This window comes from Pseudorca crassidens, unplaced genomic scaffold, assembly GCF_039906515.1.
Source record: "Pseudorca crassidens isolate mPseCra1 unplaced genomic scaffold, mPseCra1.hap1 Scaffold_46, whole genome shotgun sequence".
In the NCBI taxonomy this organism is placed as follows: domain Eukaryota; kingdom Metazoa; phylum Chordata; class Mammalia; order Artiodactyla; family Delphinidae; genus Pseudorca; species Pseudorca crassidens.
The window spans coordinates 5,615,612-5,636,727 of NW_027136299.1; the positions used below are offsets into that span (position 1 = coordinate 5,615,612).

At 43.8% G+C, this 21,116-nt stretch overlaps 1 long non-coding RNA gene across 1 annotated transcript in view; it reads right to left on the minus strand.

Annotated features, from left to right (window-relative positions):
- The window catches only part of LOC137218211 (uncharacterized), a 477,343-nt gene that overhangs the window by 165,811 nt on the left and 290,416 nt on the right, over positions 1 to 21,116 (minus strand). Inside the window, exon 2 of the long non-coding RNA XR_010940530.1 lies at positions 1,614 to 1,699. This is a non-coding gene — a long non-coding RNA (uncharacterized lncRNA). The remainder of the gene's footprint in view (positions 1 to 1,613; positions 1,700 to 21,116) is intronic.

Sequence of the window (21,116 nt, forward strand, 5' to 3'; positions counted from 1 at the left end):
GTGAAAAATGGATAAAGAACTTGTGGTACTTAGGTACAATGCAGTATCACTCAGCAATGAAATCTATGTCATCAGGCCCGTAGCAGCATAATGAGTGGATTCAGGTACGATGATTCTAACTGAAATAAGTCACACAGAAAAAGAAACATCATAAGATATCACTAATACACGGAATGTAAACTTGGCTACACAGGAACTGAATTCCAAAACAGAACAGGGTCTCAAATTTAGAAAACCAACTTATGCTTGCTTAAGGGGAAAGGTGAGTTGGGGTGCTGCATAAAACCAGACATTGAAATGAGCACAGATAAAGTTCCTTAAGCCAAATATGGAATAGACAAGAGCTACTCCTTGCTCAATGAAATGGACTCAACACCCCATATTAAACGCCTAAGAACGTACCTGACTAGTAAGTATCTTAAAACCTATGGATTGCTATGTCTCCAAAAGAGAATCAAGCGTGTGTACAGGGCCATAAACGCAGCAGTGATAGGATTGGAGAGGTTCGGTGAGCAAATGAAGACCCTTTGAAGTCATATTGCATGGTACCCATTCCACGGGTTTCAACTACCCAGGTTTAAGGTATTCTTCCTTCAGCTAAAACATGCATGTGGAACCTAGAGTATGATCAACCATGTGATCGGGAGACGTGTTCAAATATGTCTCAGTTTTCCTCTCCTGGTACTCGGATGCAACATTCCAGACGCTTTACTAACACCCTCCCGACTTGGAGAGTCAGTCCCTTTAACCTCCTGTTTGGCCCAGTTTGCAATTTCTGCGGAAGATGAACAGGAATAACGAGAACCAATGAGAGACTAGCTGGAGGTGTCTGGACGGGCAAATTTAACTCTCATTTCCCACCAGGAAGAGGAATTAACCAAAGGCTCAGCGTGCCGTGCCGGAACCAGATTAGGGCCTGAAGCCATCCTGCGGTGTTGCGGCCAGGTCACAAGAAAGCGAGTTCAAGAAAGGAGCTCAGGGGCACTGTAATTCACAAACCTGCAGAGTTATAAATGACAGCTATCGTCCAAAAATATACTGAAGTAAGGCTGCCAAGAGGACTTGAAAGCGGGGCAGAATTGCAGGAAACCGATTTCAAGAGGTAGACTGGAATTGCATTGAAAGCATAGGAAAAGAGGTAGATCGTCCACAATGATACACTTGGCCAAAAAGGGCGTATGCGTTTTTTCCTGAATATATTCAGGAAAAAACGCATACGCCCTTTTTGGCCAACCAAGCAAGCTTGCAAAGGAAATCTGCACTACAATGAAGTCTCACTTCCCCCCGGTCAAAAGGGCCATCTGAAAAAAGTGTAAAATCCAGAAAGGCAGGACAGGCCATGGAGAACTGGGAGCCTTGTTATGCTGATGGGCGGGATGTAAATTGCCAACAGACACTCCGGAGAAGTGTATGGTGTTTCCTGAAACATCTAAAAAACAAAGCAACAGAGCCTAGGGCACTTCCACTTATGGTCCTATAGCTTAGGGAAATTAAAATCAAAAAGACACAGCCACCCCAAAGTTTGGGACGCCTCTGTTTACAAGAACCTCGTTTACCGTACAAGTTCAATATCACAGAAAGTGAAAAATGGATAAAGAACTTGTGGTACTTACGTACAATGCAGTATCACTCAGCAATGAAATCTATGTCATCAGGCCCATAGCAGCATAATGAGTGGATTCAGGTATGATGATTCTAACTGAAATAAGTCACACAGAAAAAGAAACATCATAAGATATCACTAATACACGGAATGTAAACTTGGCTACACAGGAACTGAATTCCAAAACAGAACAGGGTCTCAAATTTAGAAAACCAACTTATGCTTGCTTAAGGGGAAAGGTGAGTTGGGGTGCTGCATAAAACCAGACATTGAAATGAGCACAGATAAAGTTCCTTAAGCCAAATATGTAATAGACAAGAGCTACTCCTTGCTCAATGAAATGGACTCAACACCCCATATTAAACGCCTAAGAACGTACCTGACTAGTAAGTATCTTAAAACCTATGGATTGCTATGTCTCCAAAAGAGAATCAAGCGTGTGTACAGGGGCATAAACGCAGCAGTGATAGGATTGGAGAGGTTCGGTGAGCAAATGAAGACCCTTTGAAGTCATATTGCATGGTAACCATTCCACGGGTTTCAACTACCCAGGTTTAAGGTATTCTTCCTTCAGCTAAAACATGCATGTGGAACCTAGAGTATGATCAACCATGTGATCGGGAAACGTGTTCAAATATGTCTCAGTTTTCCTCTCCTGGTACTCGGATGCAACATTCCAGACGCTTTACTAACACCCTCCCGACTTGGAGAGTCAGTCCCTTTAACCTCCTGTTTGGCCCAGTTTGCAATTTCTGCGGAAGATGAACAGGAATAGCGAGAACCAATGAGAGACTAGCTGGAGGTGTCTGGACAGGCAAATTTAACTCTCATTTCCCACCAGGAAGAGGAATTAACCAAAGGCTCAGCGTGCAGTGCCGGAACCAGATTAGGGCCTGAAGCCATCCTGCGGTGTTGCGGCCAGCTCAAAAGAAAGCGAGTTGAGGAAAGGAGCTCAGGGGCACTGTAATTCACAAACCTGCAGAGTTATAAATGACAGCTATCGTCCAAAAATATACTGAAGTAAGGCTGCCAAGAGGACTTGAAATCGGGGCAGAATTGCAGGAAACCGATTTCAGGAGGTAGACTGGAATTGCATTGAAAGCATAGGAAAAGAGGCAGAACGTCCACAATGATGCACTTGGCCAAAAAGGGCGTATGCGTTTTTTCCTGAATATATTCAGGAAAAAACGCATACGCCCTTTTTGGCCAACCAAGCAAGCTTGCAAAGGAAATCTGCACTACAATGAAGTCTCACTTCCCCCCGGTCAAAAGGGCCATCTGAAAAAAGTGTAAAATCCAGAAAGGCAGGACAGGCCATGGAGAACTGGGAGCCTTGTTATGCTGATGGGCGGGATGTAAATTGCCAACAGACACTCGGGAGAAGTGTATGGTGTTTCCTGAAACATCTAAAAAACAAAGCAACAGAGCCTAGGGCACTTCCACTTATGGTCCTATAGCTTAGGGAAATTAAAATCAAAAAGACACAGCCACCCCAAAGTTTGGGACGCCTCTGTTTACAAGAACCTCGTTTACCGTACAAGTTCAATATCACAGAAAGTGAAAAATGGATAAAGAACTTGTGGTACTTACGTACAATGCAGTATCACTCAGCAATGAAATCTATGTCATCAGGCCCGTAGCAGCATAATGAGTGGATTCAGGTACGATGATTCTAACTGAAATAAGTCACACAGAAAAAGAAACATCATAAGATATCAGTAATACACGGAATGTAAACTTGGCTACACAGGAACTGAATTACAGAACAGAACAGGGTCTCAAATTTAGAAAACCAACTTATGCTTGCTTAAGAGGAAAGGTGAGTTGGGGTGCTGCATAAAACCAGAGATTGAAATGAGCACAGATAAAGTTCCTTAAGCCAAATATGGAATAGACAAGAGCTACTCCTTGCTCAACGAAATGGACTCAACACCCCATATTAAACGCCTAAGAATGTACCTGACTAGTAAGTATCTTAAAACCTACAGATTGCTATGTCTCCGAAAGAGAATCAAGCATGTGTACAGGGGCATAAACGCAGCAGTGATAGGATTGGAGAGGTTCGGTGAGCAAATGAAGACCCATTGAAGTCATATTGCATGGTACCCATTCCACGGGTTTCAACTACCCAGGTTTAAGGTATTCTTCCTTCAGCTAAAACATGCATGTGGAACCTAGAGTATGATCAACCATGTGATTGGGAGACGTGCTCAAATATGTCTCAGTTTTCATACCCTGGTACTCGGGTGCAACATTCCAGACGCTTTACTAACACTCTCCCGACTTGGAGAGTCAGTCCCTTTAACCTCCTGTTTGGCCCAGTTTGCAATTTCTGCGGAAGATGAACAGGAATAGCGAGAACCAATGAGAGACTAGCTGGAGGTGTCTGGACGGGCAAATTTAACTCTCATTTCCCACCAGGAAGAGGAATTAACCAAAGGCTCAGCGTGCAGTGCCGGAACCAGATTAGGGCCTGAAGCCATCCTGCGGTGTTGCGGCCAGCTCAAAAGAAAGCGAGTTGAAGAAAGGAGCTCAGGGGCACTGTAATTCACAAACCTGCAGAGTTATAAATGACAGCTATCGTCCAAAAATATACTGAAGTAAGGCTGCCAAGAGGACTTGAAATCGGGGCAGAATTGCAGGAAACCGATTTCAGGAGGTAGACTGGAATTGCATTGAAAGCATAGGAAAAGAGGCAGAACGTCCACAATGATGCACTTGGCCAAAAAGGGCGTATGCGTTTTTTCCTGAATATATTCAGGAAAAAACGCATACGCCCTTTTTGGCCAACCAAGCAAGCTTGCAAAGGAAATCTGCACTACAATGAAGTCTCACTTCCCCCCGGTCAAAAGGGCCATCTGAAAAAAGTGTAAAATCCAGAAAGGCAGGACAGGCCATGGAGAACTGGGAGCCTTGTTATGCTGATGGGCGGGATGTAAATTGCCAACAGACACTCGGGAGAAGTGTATGGTGTTTCCTGAAACATCTAAAAAACAAAGCAACAGAGCCTAGGGCACTTCCACTTATGGTCCTATAGCTTAGGGAAATTAAAATCAAAAAGACACAGCCACCCCAAAGTTTGGGACGCCTCTGTTTACAAGAACCTCGTTTACCGTACAAGTTCAATATCACAGAAAGTGAAAAATGGATAAAGAACTTGTGGTACTTGCGTACAATGCAGTATCACTCAGCAATGAAATCTATGTCATCAGGCCTGTAGCAGCATAATGAGTGGATTCAGGTACGATGATTCTAACTGAAATAAGTCACACAGAAAAAGAAACATCATAAGATATCAGTAATACACGGAATGTAAACTTGGCTACACAGGAACTGAATTACAGAACAGAACAGGGTCTCAAATTTAGAAAACCAACTTATGCTTGCTTAAGGGTAAAGGTGAGTTGGGGTGCTGCATAAAACCAGAGATTGAAATGAGCACAGATAAAGTTCCTTAAGCCAAATATGGAATAGACAAGAGCTACTCATTGCTCAACGAAATGGACTCAACACCGCATATTAAACGCCTAAGAATGTACCTGACTAGTAAGTATCTTAAAACCTATGGATTGCTATGTTTCCAAAAGAGAATCAAGCGTGTGTACAGGGGCATAAACGCAGCAGTGATAGGATTGGAGAGTTTCGGTGAGCAAATGAAGACCCTTTGAAGTCATATTGCATGGTACCCATTCCACGGGTTTCAACTACCCAGGTTTAAGGTATTCTTCCTTCAGCTAAAACATGCATGTGGAACCTAGAGTATGATCAACCATGTGATCGGGAGACGTGTTCAAATATGTCTCAGTTTTCATACCCTGGTACTCGGGTGCAAAATTCCAGACGCATTACTAACACTCTCCCCACTTGGAGAGTCAGCGCCTTTAACCTCCTGTTTGGCCCAGTTTGCAATTTCTGCGGAAGATGAACAGGAATAGGGAGAACCAATGAGAGACTAGCTGGAGGTGTCTGGACGGGCAAATTTAACTCTCATTTCCCACCAGGAAGAGGAAATAACCAAAGGCTCAGCGTGCCGTGCCGGAAACAGATTAGGGCCTGAAGCTATCCTGCGGTGTTGCGGGCAGCTCAAAAGAAAGCGAGTTGAAGAAAGGAGCTCAGGGGCACTGTAATTCACAAACCTGCAGACTTATAAATGACAGCTATCGTCCAAAAATATACTGAAGTAAGGCTGCCAAGAGGACTTGAAAGCGGGGCAGAATTGCAGGAAACCAATTTCAGGAGGTAGACTGGAATTGCATTGAAAGCATAGGAAAAGAGGCAGAACGTCCACAATGATGCACTTCGCCAAAAAGAGCGTATGCGTTTTTTCCTGAATATATTCAGGAAAAAACGCATACGCCCTTTTTGGCCAACCAAGCAAACTTGCAAAGGAAATCTGCACTACAATGAAGTCTCACTTCCCCCCGGTCAAAAGGGCCATCTGAAAAAAGTGTAAAATCCAGAAAGGCAGGACAGGCCATGGAGAACTGGGAGCCTTGTTATGCTGATGGGCGGGATGTAAATTGCCAACAGACACTCGGGAGAAGTGTATGGTGTTTCCTGAAACATCTAAAAAAGAAAGCAACAGAGCCTAGGGCACTTCCACTTATGGTCCTATAGCTTAGGGAAATTAAAATCAAAAAGACACAGCCACCCCAAAGTTTGGGACGCCTCTGTTTACAAGAACCTCAGTTACCGTACAAGTTCAATATCACAGAAAGTGAAAAATGGATAAAGAACTTGTGGTACTTACGTACAATGCAGTATCACTCAGCAATGAAATCTATGTCATCAGGCCCGTAGCAGCATAATGAGTGGATTCAGGTACGATGATTCTAACTGAAATAAGTCACACAGAAAAAGAAACATCATAAGATATCACTAATACACGGAATGTAAACTTGGCTACACAGGAACTGAATTCCAAAACAGAACAGGGTCTCAAATTTAGAAAACCAACTTATGCTTGCTTAAGGGGAAAGGTGAGTTGGGGTGCTGCATAAAACCAGAGATTGAAATGAACACAGATAAAGTTCCTTAAGCCAAATATGGAATAGACAAGAGCTACTCCTTGCTCAACGAAATGGACTCAACACCGCATATTAAACGCCTAAGAATGTACCTGACTAGTAAGTATCTTAAAACCTATGGATTGCTATGTCTCCGAAAGAGAATCAAGTGTGTGTACAGGGGCATAAACGCAGCAGTGATAGGATTGGAGAGGTTCGGTGAGCAAATGAAGACCCTTTGAAGTCATATTGCATGGTACCCATTCCACGGGTCTCAACTCTCCAGGTTTAAGGTATTCTTCCTTCAGCTAAAACATGCATGTGGAACCCAGAGTATGATCAACCGTGTGAACAGGAGACATGTTCAAATATGTCTCCGTTTTCCTCCCCTGGTACTCGGGTGCAACATTCCAGACGCTTTATTAACACTCTCCCCACTTGGAGAGTCAGCGCCTTTAACCTCCTGTTTGGCCCAGTTTGCAATTTCTGCGGAAGATGAACAGGAATAGGGAGAACCAATGAGAGACTGGCTGGAGGTGTCTGGACGGGCAAATTTAACTCTCATTTCCCACCAGGAAGAGGAAATATCCAAAGGCTCAGCGTGCCGTGGCGGAACCAGATTAGGGCCTGAAGCCATCCTGCGGTGTTGCGGCCAGGTCACAAGAAAGCGAGTTGAAGAAAGGAGCTCAGGGGCACTGTAATTCACAAACCTGCAGAGTTATAAATGACAGCTATCGTCCAAAAATATACTGAAGTAAGGCTGCCAAGAGGACTTGAAAGCGGGGCAGAATTGCAGGAAACCGATTTCAGGAGGTAGACTGGAATTGCATTGAAAGCATAGGAAAAGAGGCAGAACGTCCACAATGATGCACTTGGCCAAAAAGGGCGTATGCGTTTTTTCCTGAATATATTCAGGAAAAAACGCATACGCCCTTTTTGGCCAACCAAGCAAGCTTGCAAAGGAAATCTGTACTACAATGAAGTCTCACTTCCCCCCGGTCAAAAGGGCCATCTGAAAAAAGTGTAAAATCCAGAAAGGCAGGACAGGCCATGGAGAACTGGGAGCCTTGTTATGCTGATGGGCGGGATGTAAATTGCCAACAGACACTCGGGAGAAGTGTATGGTGTTTCCTGAAACATCTAAAGAACAAAGCAACAGAGCGTAGGGCACTTTCACTTATGGTCCTATATATTAGGGAAATTAAAATCAAAAAGACACAGCCACCCCAAAGTTTGGGATGCCTCTGTTTACAAGAACCTCGTTTACAGTACAAGTTCAACATCGCAGAAAGTGAAAAATGGATAAAGAAGTTGTGGTATTTACTTACAAAGCAATATCACTCAGCAATGAAATCTATGTCATCAGGCCCTTAGCAGCACAATGAGTGGATTCAGGTATGATGATTCTAACTGAAATAAGTCACACAGAAAAAGAAACATCATAAGATATCAGTAATACACGGAATGTAAACTTGGCTACACAGGAACTGAATTACAGAACAGAACAGGGTCTCAAATTTAGAAAACCAACTTATGCTTGCTTAAGGGTAAAGGTGAGTTGGGGTGCTGCATAAAACCAGAGATTGAAATGAGCAGAGATAAAGTTCCTTAAGCCAAATATGGAATAGACAAGAGCTACTCCTTGCTCAACGAAATGGACTCAACACCGCATATTAAACGCCTAAGAATGTACCTGACTAGTAAGTATCTTAAAACCTATGGATTGCTATGTCTCCAAAAGAGAATCAAGCGTGTGTACAGGGGCATAAACGCAGCAGTGATAGGATTGGAGAGGTTCGGTGAGCAAATGAAGACCCTTTGAAGTCATATTGCATGGTACCCATTCCACGGGTCTCAACTCTCCAGGTTTAAGGTATTCTTCCTTCAGCTAAAACATGCATGTGGAACCCAGAGTATGATCAACTGTGTGAACGGGAGACGTGTTCAAATATGTCTCAGTTTTCCTCCCCTGGTACTCGGGTGCAACATTCCAGACGCTTTACTAACACTCTCCCCACTTGGAGAGTCAGCGCCTTTAACCTCCTGTTTGGCCCAGTTTGCAATTTCTGCGGAAGATGAACAGGAATAGCGAGAACCAATGAGAGACTAGCTGGAGGTGTCTGGACGGGCAAATTTAACTCTCATTTCCCACCAGGAAGAGGAAATAACCAAAGGCTCAGCGTGCCGTGCCGGAACCAGATTAGGGCCTGAAGCCATCTTGCGGTGTTACGGCCAGGTCACAAGAAAGCGAGTTGAAGAAAGGAGCTCAGGGGCACTGTAATTCACAAACCTGCAGAGTTATAAATGACAGCTATCGTCCAAAAATATACTGAAGTAAGGCTGCCAAGAGGACTTGAAAGCGGGGCAGAATTGCAGGAAACCGATTTCAGGAGGTAGACTGGAATTGCATTGAAAGCATAGGAAAAGAGGCAGAACGTCCACAATGATACACTTGGCCAAAAAGGGCGTATGCGTTTTTTCCTGAATATATTCAGGAAAAAACGCATACGCCCTTTTTGGCCAACCAAGCAAACTTGCAAAGGAAATCTGCACTACAATGAAGTCTCACTTCCCCCCGGTCAAAAGGGCCATCTGAAAAAAGTGTAAAATCCAGAAAGGCAGGACAGGCCATGGAGAACTGGGAGCCTTGTTATGCTGATGGGCGGGATGTAAATTGCCAACAGACACTCGGGAGAAGTGTATGGTGTTTCCTGAAACATCTAAAAAACAAAGCAACAGAGCCTAGGGCACTTCCACTTATGGTCCTATAGCTTAGGGAAATTAAAATCAAAAAGACACAGCCACCCCAAAGTTTGGGACGCCTCTGTTTACAAGAACCTCGTTTACAGTACAAGTTCAACATCGCAGAAAGTGAAAAATGGATAAAGAAGTTGTGGTATTTACTTACAAAGCAATATCACTCAGCAATGAAATCTATGTCATCAGGCCATTAGCAGCACAATGAGTGGATCCAGGTATGATGATTCTAACTGAAATAAGTCACACAGAAAAAGAAACATCATAAGATATCAGTAATACACGGAATGTAAACTTGGCTACACAGGAACTGAATTACAGAACAGAACAGGGTCTCAAATTTAGAAAAGCAACTTATGCTTGCTTAAGGGTAAAGGTGAGTTGGGGTGCTGCATAAAACCAGAGATTGAAATGAGCACAGATAAAGTTCCTTAAGCCAAATATGGAATAGACAAGAGCTACTCCTTGCTCAACGAAATGGACTCAACACCGCATATTAAACGCCTAAGAATGTACGTGACTAGTAAGTATCTTAAAACCTATGGATTGCTATGTCTCCGAAAGAGAATCAAGCGTGTGTAAAGGGGCATAAACGCAGCAGTGATAGGATTGGAGAGGTTCGGTTAGCAAATGAAGACCCTTTGAAGTCATATTGCATGGTACCCATTCCACGGGTTTCAACTACCCAGGTTTAAGGTATTCTTCCTTCAGCTAAAACATGCATGTGGAACCTAGAGTATGATCAACCATGTGATCGGGAGACGTGTTCAAATATGTCTCAGTTTTCGTACCCTGGTACTCGGGTGCAACCTTCCAGACGCTTTACTAACACCCTCCCGACTTGGAGAGTCAGTCCCTTTAACCTCCTGTTTGGCCCAGTTTGCAATTTCTGCGGAAGATGAACAGGAATAGCGAGAACCAATGAGAGACTAGCTGGAGGTGTCTGGATGGGCAAATTTAACTCTCATTTCCCACGAGGAAGAGGAATTAAACAAAGGCTCAGCGTGCCGTGCCAGAACCAGATTAGGGCCTGAAGCCATCCTGCGGTGTTGCAGCCAGGTCACAAGAAAGCGAGTTGAAGAAAGGAGCTCAGGGGCACTGTAATTCACAAACCTGCAGAGTTATAAATGACAGCTATCGTCCAAAAATATACTGAAGTAAGGCTGCCAAGAGGACTTGAAAGCGGGGCAGAATTGCAGGAAACCGATTCCAGGAGGTAGACTGGAATTGCATTGAAAGCATAGGAAAAGAGGCAGAACGTCCACAATGATGCACTTGGCCAAAAAGGGCGTATGCGTTTTTTCCTGAATATATTCAGGAAAAAACGCATACGCCCTTTTTGGCCAACCAAGCAAGCTTGCAAAGGAAATCTGCACTACAATGAAGTCTCACTTCCCCCCGGTCAAAAGGGCCATCTGAAGAAAGTGTAAAATCCAGAAAGGCAGGACAGGCCATGAAGAACTGGGAGCCTTGTTATGCTGATGGGCGGGATGTAAATTGCCAACAGACACTCGGGAGAAGTGTATGGTGTTTCCTGAAACATCTAAAAAACAAAGCAACAGAGCCTAGGGCACTTCCACTTATGGTCCTATAGCTTAGGGAAATTAAAATCAAAAAGACACAGCCACCCCAAAGTTTGGGACGCCTCTGTTTACAAGAACCTCGTTTACCGTACAAGTTCAATATCACAGAAAGTGAAAAATGGATAAAGAACTTGTGGTACTTACGTACAATGCAGTATCACTCAGCAATGAAATCTATGTCATCAGGCCCGTAGCAGCATAATGAGTGGATTCAGGTACGATGATTCTAACTGAAATAAGTCACACAGAAAAAGAAACATCATAAGATATCACTAATACACGGAATGTAAACTTGGCTACACAGGAACTGAATTCCAAAACAGAACAGGGTCTCAAATTCAGAAAAGCAACTTATGCTTGCTTAAGGGGAAAGGTGAGTTGGGGTGCTGCATAAAACCAGAGATTGAAATGAGCACAGATAAAGTTCCTTAAGCCAAATATGGAATAGACAAGAGCTACTCCTTGCTCAACGAAATGGACTCAACACCCCATATTAAACGCCTAAGAATATACCTGACTAGTAAGTATCTTAAAACCTATGGATTGCTATGTCTCCAAAAGAGAATCAAGCGTGTGTACAGGGGCATAAACACAGCAGTGATAGGATTGGAGAGGTTCGGTGAGCAAATGAAGACCCTTTGAAGTCATATTGCATGGTACCCATTACACGGGTCTCAACTCTCCAGGTTTAAGGTATTCTTCCTTCAGCTAAAACATGCATGTGGAACCCAGAGTATGATCAACCGTGTGAACGGGAGACGTGTTCAAATATGTCTCAGTTTTCCTCCCCTGGTACTCGGGTGCAACATTCCAGACGCTTTACTAACACTCTCCCCACTTGGAGAGTCAGCGCCTTTAACCTCCTGTTTGTCCCAGTTTGCAATTTCTGCGGAAGATGAACAGGAATAGGGAGAACCAATGAGAGACTAGCTGGAGGTGTCTGGACGGGCAAATTTAACTCTCATTTCCCACCAGGAAGAGGAAATAACCAAAGGCTCAGCGTGCCGTGCCGGAACCAGATTAGGGCCTGAAGCCATCCTGCGGTGTTGTGGCCAGGTCACAAGAAAGCGAGTTGAAGAAAGGAGCTCAGGGGCACTGTAATTCACAAACATGCAGAGTTATAAATGACAGCTATCGTCCAAAAATATACTGAAGGCTGCCAAGAGGACTTGAAAGCGGGGCAGAATTGCAGGAACCCGATTTCAGGAGGTAGACTGGAATTGCATTGAAAGCATAGGAAAAGAGGCAGAACGTCCACAATGATACACTTGGCCAAAAAGGGCGTATGCGTTTTTTCCTGAATATATTCAGGAAAAAACGCATACGCCCTTTTTGGCCAACCAAGCAAGCTTGCAAAGGAAATCTGCACTACAATGAAGTCTCACTTCCCCCCGGTCAAAAGGGCCATCTGAAAAAAGTGTAAAATCCAGAAAGGCAGGACAGGCCATGGAGAACTGGGAGCCTTGTTATGCTGATGGGCGGGATGTAAATTGCCAACAGACACTGGGGAGAAGTGTATGGTGTTTCCTGAAACATCTAAAAAACAAAGCAACAGAGCCTAGGGCACTTCCACTTATGGTCCTATAGCTTAGGGAAATTAAAATCAAAAAGACACAGCCACCCCAATGTTTGGGACACCTCTGTTTACAAGAACCTCGTTTACCGTACAAGTTCAATATCACAGAAAGTGAAAAATGGATAAAGAACTTGTGGTACTTACGTACAATGCAGTATCACTCAGCAATGAAATCTATGTCATCAGGCCCATAGCAGCATAATGAGTGGATTCAGGTACGATGATTCTAACTGAAATAAGTCACACAGAAAAAGAAACATCATAAGATATCACTAATACACGGAATGTAAACTTGGCTACACAGGAACTGAATTCCAAAACAGAACAGGGTCTCAAATTTAGAAAAGCAACTTACGCTTGCTTAAGGGGAAAGGTGAGTTGGGGTGCTGCATAAAACCAGAGATTGAAATGAGCACAGATAAAGTTCCTTAAGCCAAATATGGAATAGACAAGAGCTACTCCTTGCTCAACGAAATGGACTCAACACCCCATATTAAATGCCTAAGAATGTACCTGACTAGTAAGTATCTTAAAACCTATGGATTGCTATGTCTCCAAAAGAGAATCAAGCGTGTGTACAGGGGCATAAACGCAGCAGTGATAGGATTGGAGAGGTTCGGTGAGCAAATGAAGACCCTGTGAAGTCATATTGCATGGTACCCATTCCACGGGTCTCAACTCTCCAGGTTTAAGGTATTCTTCCTTCAGCTAAAACATGCATGTGGAACCCAGAGTATGATCAACCGTGTGAACGGGAGACGTGTTCAAATATGTCTCAGTTTTCCTCCCCTGGTACTCGGGTGCAACATTCCAGACGCTTTACTAACACTCTCCCCACTTGGAGAGTCAGCACCTTTAACCTCTTGTTTGGCCCAGTTTGCAATTTCTGCGGAAGATGAACAGGAATAGGGAGAACCAATGAGAGACTAGCTGGAGGTGTCTGGACGGGCAAATTTAACTCACATTTCCCACCAGGAAGAGGAAATATCCAAAGGCTCAGCGTGCCGTGCCGGAACCAGATTAGGGCCTGAAGCCATCCTGCGGTGTTGCGGCCATGTCACAAGAAAGCGAGTTGAAGAAAGGAGCTCAGGGGCACTGTAATTCACAAACCTGCAGAGTTATAAATGACAGCTATCGTCCAAAAATATACTGAAGTAAGGCTGCCAAGAGGACTTGAAAGCGGGGCAGAATTGCAGGAAACCGATTTCAGGAGGTAGACTGGAATTGCATTGAAAGCATAGGAAAAGAGGCAGAACGTCCACAATGATGCACTTGGCCAAAAAGGGCGTATGCGTTTTTTCCTGAATATATTCAGGAAAAAACGCATATGCCCTTTTTGGCCAACCAAGCAAACTTGCAAAGGAAATCTGCACTACAATGAAGTCTCACTTCCCCCGGTCAAAAGGGCCATCTGAAGAAAGTGTAAAATCCAGAAAGGCAGGACAGGCCATGGAGAACTGGGAGCCTTGTTATGCTGATGGGCGGGATGTAAATTGCCAACAGACACTCGGGAGAAGTGTATGGTGTTTCCTGAAACATCTAAAAAACAAAGCAACAGAGCCTAGGGCACTTCCACTTATGGTCCTATAGCTTAGGGAAATTAAAATCAAAAAGACACAGCCACCCCAAAGTTTGGGACGCCTCTGTTTACAAGAACCTCGTTTACAGTACAAGTTCAGCATCGCAGAAAGTGAAAAATAGATAAAGAAGTTGTGGTATTTACTTACAAAGCAATATCACTCAGCAATGAAATCTATGTCATCAGGCCCTTAGTAGCACAATGAGTGGATTCAGGTATGATGATTCTAACTGAAATAAGTCACACAGAAAAAGAAACATCATAAGATATCAGTAATACACGGAATGTAAACTTGGCTACACAGGAACTGAATTACAGAACAGAACAGGGTCTCAAATTTAGAAAACCAACTTATGCTTGCTTAAGGGTAAAGGTGAGTTGGGGTGTTGCATAAAACCAGAGATTGAAATGAGCACAGATAAATTTCCTTAAGCCAAATACGGAATAGACAAGAGCTACTCCTTGCTCAACGAAATGGACTCAACACCGCATATTAAATGCCTAAGAATGTACGTGACTAGTAAGTATCTTAAAACCTATGGATTGCTATGTCTCCGAAAGAGAATCAAGCATGTGTACAGGGGCATAAACGCAGCAGTGATAGGATTGGAGAGGTTCGGTGAGCAAATGAAGACCCTGTGAAGTCATATTGCATGGTACCCATTCCACGGGTTTCAACTACACAGGTTTAAGGTATTCTTCCTTCAGCTAAAACATGCATGTGGAACCTAGAGTATGATCAACCATGTGATCGGGAGACGTGTTCAAATATGTCTCAGTTTTCATACCCTGGTACTCGGGTGCAACATTCCAGACGCTTTACTAACACTCTCCCGACTTGGAGAGTCAGTCCCTTTAACCTCCTGTTTGGCCCAGTTTGCAATTTCTGCGGAAGATGAACAGGAATAGCGAGAACCAATGAGAGACTAGCTGGAGGTGTCTGGACGGGCAAATTTACCTCTCATTTCCCACCAGGAAGAGGAATTAACCAAAGGCTCAGCGTGCCATGCCGGAACCAGATTAGGGCCTGAAGCCATACTGCGGTGTTGCGGCCAGGTCACAAGAAAGCGAGGTGAAGAAAGGAGCTCAGGGGCACTGTAATTCACAAACCTGCAGAGTTATAAATGACAGCTATCGTCCAAAAATATACTGAAGTAAGGCTGCCAAGAGGACTTGAAAGCGGGGCAGAATTGCAGGAAACCGATTTCAGGAGGTAGACTGGAATTGCATTGAAAGCATAGGAAAAGAGGCAGAACGTCCACAATGATGCACTTGGCCAAAAAGGGCGTATGCGTTTTTTCCTGAATATATTCAGGAAAAATCGCATACGCCCTTTTTGGCCAACCAAGCAAGCTTGCAAAGGAAATCTGCACTACAATGAAGTCTCACTTCCCCCCGGTCAAAAGGGCCATCTGAAAAAAGTGTAAAATCCAGAAAGGCAGGACAGGCCATGGAGAACTGGGAGCCTTTTTATGCTGATGGGCGGGATGTAAATTGCCAACAGACACTAGGGAGAAGTGTATGGTGTTTCCTGAAACATCTAAAAAACAAAGCAACAGAGCCTAGGGCACTTCCACTTATGGTCCTATAGCTTAGGGAAATTAAAATCAAAAAGACACAGCCACCCCAAAGTTTGGGACGCCTCTGTTTACAAGAACCTCGTTTACCGTACAAGTTCAATATCACAGAAAGTGAAAAATGGATAAAGAACTTGTGGTACTTACGTACAATGCAGTATCACTCAGCAATGAAATCTATGTCATCAGGCCCGTAGCAGCATAATGAGTGGATTCAGGTACGATGATTCTAACTGAAAGAAGTCACACAGAAAAAGAAACATCATAAGATATCACTAATACACGGAATGTAAACTTGGCTACACAGGAACTGAATTCCAAAACAGAACAGGGTCTCAAATTTAGAAAACCAACTTATGCTTGCTTAAGAGGAAAGGTGAGTTGGGGTGCTGCATAAAACCAGAGATTGAAATGAGCACAGATAAAGTTCCTTAAGCCAAATATGGAATAGACAAGAGCTACTCCTTGCTCAACGAAATGGACTCAACACCCCATATTAAACGCCTAAGAATGTACCTGACTAGTAAGTATCTTAAAACCTATGGATTGCTATGTCTCCAAAAGAGAATCAAGCATGTGTAAAGGGGCATAAACACAGAAGTGATAGGATTGGAGAGGTTCGGCGAGCAAAGGAAGACCCTTTGAAGTCATATTGCATGGTACCCATTACACGGGTCTCAGCTCTCCACGTTTAAGGTATTCTTCCTTCGGCTAAAACATGCATGTGGAACCCAGAGTATGATCAACCGTGAGAACGGGAGACGTGTTCAAATATGTCTCAGTTTTTCTGCCCTGGTACTCGGGTGCAGCATTCCAGACGCTTTACTAACACTCTCCCGACTTGGAGAGTCAGTCCCTTTAACCTCCTGTTTGGCCCAGTTTGCAATTTCTGCGGAAGATGAACAGGAATAGCGAGAACCAATGAGAGACTAGCTGGAGGTGTCTGGACGGGCAAATTTAACTCTCATTTCCCACCAGGGAGAGGAATTAACCAAAGGCTCAGTGTGCCGTGCCAGAAATAGATTAGGGCCTGAAGCCATCCTGTGGTGTTGCGGCCAGGTGACAAGAAAGCGAGTTGAAGAAAGGAGCTCAGGGGCACTGTAATTCACAAACCTGCAGACTTATAAATGACAGCTATCGTCCAAAAATATACTGAAGTAAGGCTGCCAAGAGGACTTGAAAGCAGGGCAGAATTGCAGGAAACCGATTTCAGGAGGTAGACTGGAATTGCATTGAAAGCATAGGAAAAGAGGCAGAACGTCCACAATGATGCACTTGGCCAAAAAGGGCGTATGCGTTTTTTCCTGAATATATTCAGGAAAAAACGCATACGCCCTTTTTGGCCAACCAAGCAAACTTGCAAAGGAAATCTGCACTACAATGAAGTCTCACTTCCCCCCGGTCAAAAGGGCCATCTGAAGAAAGTGTAAAATCCAGAAAGGCAGGACAGGCCATGGAGAACTGGGAGCCTTGTTATGCTGATGGGCGGGATGTAAATTGCCAACAGACACTCAGGAGAAGTGTATGGTGTTTCCTGAAACATCTAAAAAGCAAAGCAACAGAGCCTAGGGCACTTCCACTTATGGTCCTATAGCTTAGGGAAATTAAAATCAAAAAGACACAGCCACCCCAAAGTTTGGGACGCCTCTGTTTACAAGAACCTCGTTTACCGTACAAGTTCAATATCACAGAAAGTGAAAAATGGATAAAGAACTTGTGGTACTTACGTACAATGCAGTATCACTCAGCAATGAAATCTATGTCATCAGGCCCGTAGCAGCATAATGAGTGGATTCAGGTACGATGATTCTAACTGAAATAAGTCACACAGAAAAAGAACATCATAAGATATCAGTAATACACAGAATGTAAACTTGGCTACACAGGAACTGAATTCCAGAACAGAACAGTGTCTCAAATTTAGAAAACCAACTTATGCTTGCTTAAGGGTAAAGGTGAGTTGGGGTGCTGCATAAAACCAGAGATTGAAATGAGCACAGATAAAGTTCCTTAAGCCAAATATGGAATAGACAAGAGCTACTCCTTGCTCAATGAAATGGACTCAACACCGCATATTAAACGCCTAAGAATGTACCTGACTAGTAAGTATCTTAAAACCTGTGGATTGCTATGTCTCCAAACGAGAATCAAGCGTGTGTACAGGGGCATAAACGCAGCAGTGATAGGATTGGAGAGGTTCGGTGAGCAAATGAAGACCCTTTGAAGTCCTATTGCATGGTACCCATTCCACGGGTGTCAACTCTCCAGGTTTAAGGTATTCTTCCTTCAGCTAAAACATGCATGTGGAACCCAGAGTATGATCAACCATGTGAATGGGAGACGTGTTCAAATATGTCTCAGTTTTCCTCCCCTGTTACTCGGGTGCAACATTCCTGACGCTTTACTAACACTCTCCCCACTTGGAGAGTCAGCGCCTTTAACCTCCTGTTTGGCCCAGTTTGCAATTTCTGCGGAAGATGAACAGGAATAGGAAGAACCAATGAGAGACTAGCTGGAGGTGTCTCGACGGGCAAATTTAACTCTCATTTCCCACCAGGAAGAGGAAATAACCAAAGGCTCAGCGTGCCGTGCCAGAACCAGATTAGGGCCTGAAACCATCCTGCGGTGTTGCGGCCAGCTCACAAGAAAGCGAGTTGAAGAAAGGAGCTCAGGGGCACTGTAATTCACAAACCTGCAGAGTTATAAATGACAGCTATCGTCCAAAAATATACTGAAGTAAGGCTGCCAAGAGGACTTGAAAGCGGGGCAGAATTGCAGGAAACCGATTTCAGGAGGTAGACTGGAATTGCATTGAAAGCATAGGAAAAGAGGCAGAACGTCCACAATGATGCACTTGGCCAAAAAGGGCGTATGCGTTTTTTCCTGAATATATTCAGGAAAAAACCATACGCCCTTTTTGGCCAACCAAGCAAGCTTGCAAAGGAAATCTGCACTACAATGAAGTCTCACTTCCCCCTGGTCAAAAGGGCCATCTGAAAAAAGTGTAAAATCCAGAAAGGCAGGACAGGCCATGGAGAACTGGGAGCCTTGTTATGCTGATGGGCGGGATGTAAATTGCCAACAGACACTCGGAAGAAGTGTATGGTGTTTCCTGAAACATCTAAAAAGCAAAGCAACAGAGCCTAGGGCACTTCCACTTATGGTCCTATAGCTTAGGGAAATTAAAATCAAAGAGACACAGACTCCCCAAAGTTTGGGATGCCTCTGTTTACAAGAACCTCGTTTACCGTACAAGTTCAATATCACAGAAAGTGAAAAATGGATAAAGAACTTGTGGTACTTACGTACAATGCAGTATCACTCAGCAATGAAATCTATGTCATCAGGCCCGTAGCAGCATAATGAGTGGATTCAGGTACGATGATTCTAACTGAAATAAGTCACACAGAAAAAGAAACATCATAAGATATCACTAATACACGGAATGTAAACTTGGCTACACAGGAACTGAATTCCAAAACAGAACAGGGTCTCAAATTTAGAAAAGCATCTTATGCTTGCTTAAGGGGAAAGGTGAGTTCGGGTGCTGCATAAAACCAGAGATTGAAATGAGCACAGATAAAGTTCCTTAAGCCAAATATGGAATAGACAAGAGCTACTCCTTGCTCAACGAAATGGACTCAACACCCCATATTAAACGCCTAAGAATGTACCTGACTAGTAAGTATCTTAAAACCTATGGATTGCTATGTCTCCAAAAGAGAATCAAGCGTGTGTACAGGGGCATAAACGCAGCAGTGATAGGATTGGAGAGGTTCGGTGAGCAAATGAAGACCCTTTGAAGTCATATTGCATGGTACCCATTCCACGGGTCTCAACTCTCCAGGTTTAAGGTATTCTTCCTTCAGCTAAAACATGCATGTGGAACCCAGAGTATGATCAACCGTGTGAACGGGAGACGTGTTCAAATATGTCTCAGTTTTGGTCCCCTGGTACTCGGGTGCAACATTCCTGACGCTTTACTAACACTCTCCCCACTTGCAGAGTCAGCGCCTTTAACCTCCTGTTTGGCCCAGTTTGCAATTTCTGCGGAAGATGAACAGGAATAGGAAGAACCAATGAGAGACTAGCTGGAGGTGTCTCGACGGGCAAATTTAACTCTCATTTCCCACCAGGAAGAGGAATTAACCAAAGGCTCAGCGTGCCGTGCCGGAACCAGATTAGGGCCTGAAACCATCCTGCGGTGTTGCGGCCAGCTCAAAAGAAAGCGAGTTGAAGAAAGGAGCTCAGGGGCACTGTAATTCACAAACCTGCAGAGTTATAAATGACAGCTATCGTCCAAAAATATACTGAAGTAAGGCTGCCAAGAGGACTTGAAAGCGGGGCAGAATTGCAGGAAACCGATTTCAGGAGGTAGACTGGAATTGCATTGAAAGCATAGGAAAAGAGGTAGATCGTCCACAATGATGCACTTGGCCAAAAAGGGCGTATGCGTTTTTTCCTGAATATATTCAGGAAAAAACCATACGCCCTTTTTGGCCAACCAAGCAAGCTTGCAAAGGAAATCTGCACTACAATGAAGTCTCACTTCCCCCCGGTCAAAAGGGCCATCTGAAAAAAGTGTAAAATCCAGAAAGGCAGGACAGGCCATGGAGAACTGGGAGCCTTGTTATGCTGATGGGCGGGATGTAAATTGCCAACAGACACTCGGGAGAAGTGTATGGTGTTTCCTGAAACATCTAAAAAACTAAGCAACAGAGCCTAGGGCACTTCCACTTATGGTCCTATAGCTTAGGGAAATTAAAATCAAAAAGACACAGCCACCCCAAAGTTTGGGACGCCTCTGTTTACAAGAACCTCGTTTACCATACAAGTTCAATATCACAGAAAGTGAAAAATGGATAAAGAACTTGTGGTACTTATGTACAATGCAGTATCACTCAGCAATGAAATCTATGTCATCAGGCCCGTAGCAGCATAATGAGTGGATTCAGGTACGATGATTCTAACTGAAAGAAGTCACACAGAAAAAGAAACATCATAAGATATCACTAATACACGGAATGTAAACTTGGCTACACAGGAACTGAATTCCAAAACAGTACAGGGTCTCAAATTTAGAAAACCAACTTATGCTTGCTTAAGGGGAAAGGTGAGTTGGGGTGCTGCATAAAACCAGAGATTGAAATGAGCACAGATAAAGTTCCTTAAGCCAAATATGGAATAGACAAGAGCTACTCCTTGCTCAACGAAATGGACTCAACACCCCATATTAAACGCCTAAGAATGTACCTGACTAGTAAGTATCTTAAAACCTATGGATTGCTATATCTCCAAAAGAGAATCAAGCGTGTGTACAGGGGCATAAACGCAGCAGTGATAGGATTGGAGAGGTTCGGTGAGCAAATGAAGACCCTTTGAATTCCTATTGCATGGTACCCATTCCACGGGTGTCAACTCTCCAGGTTTAAGGT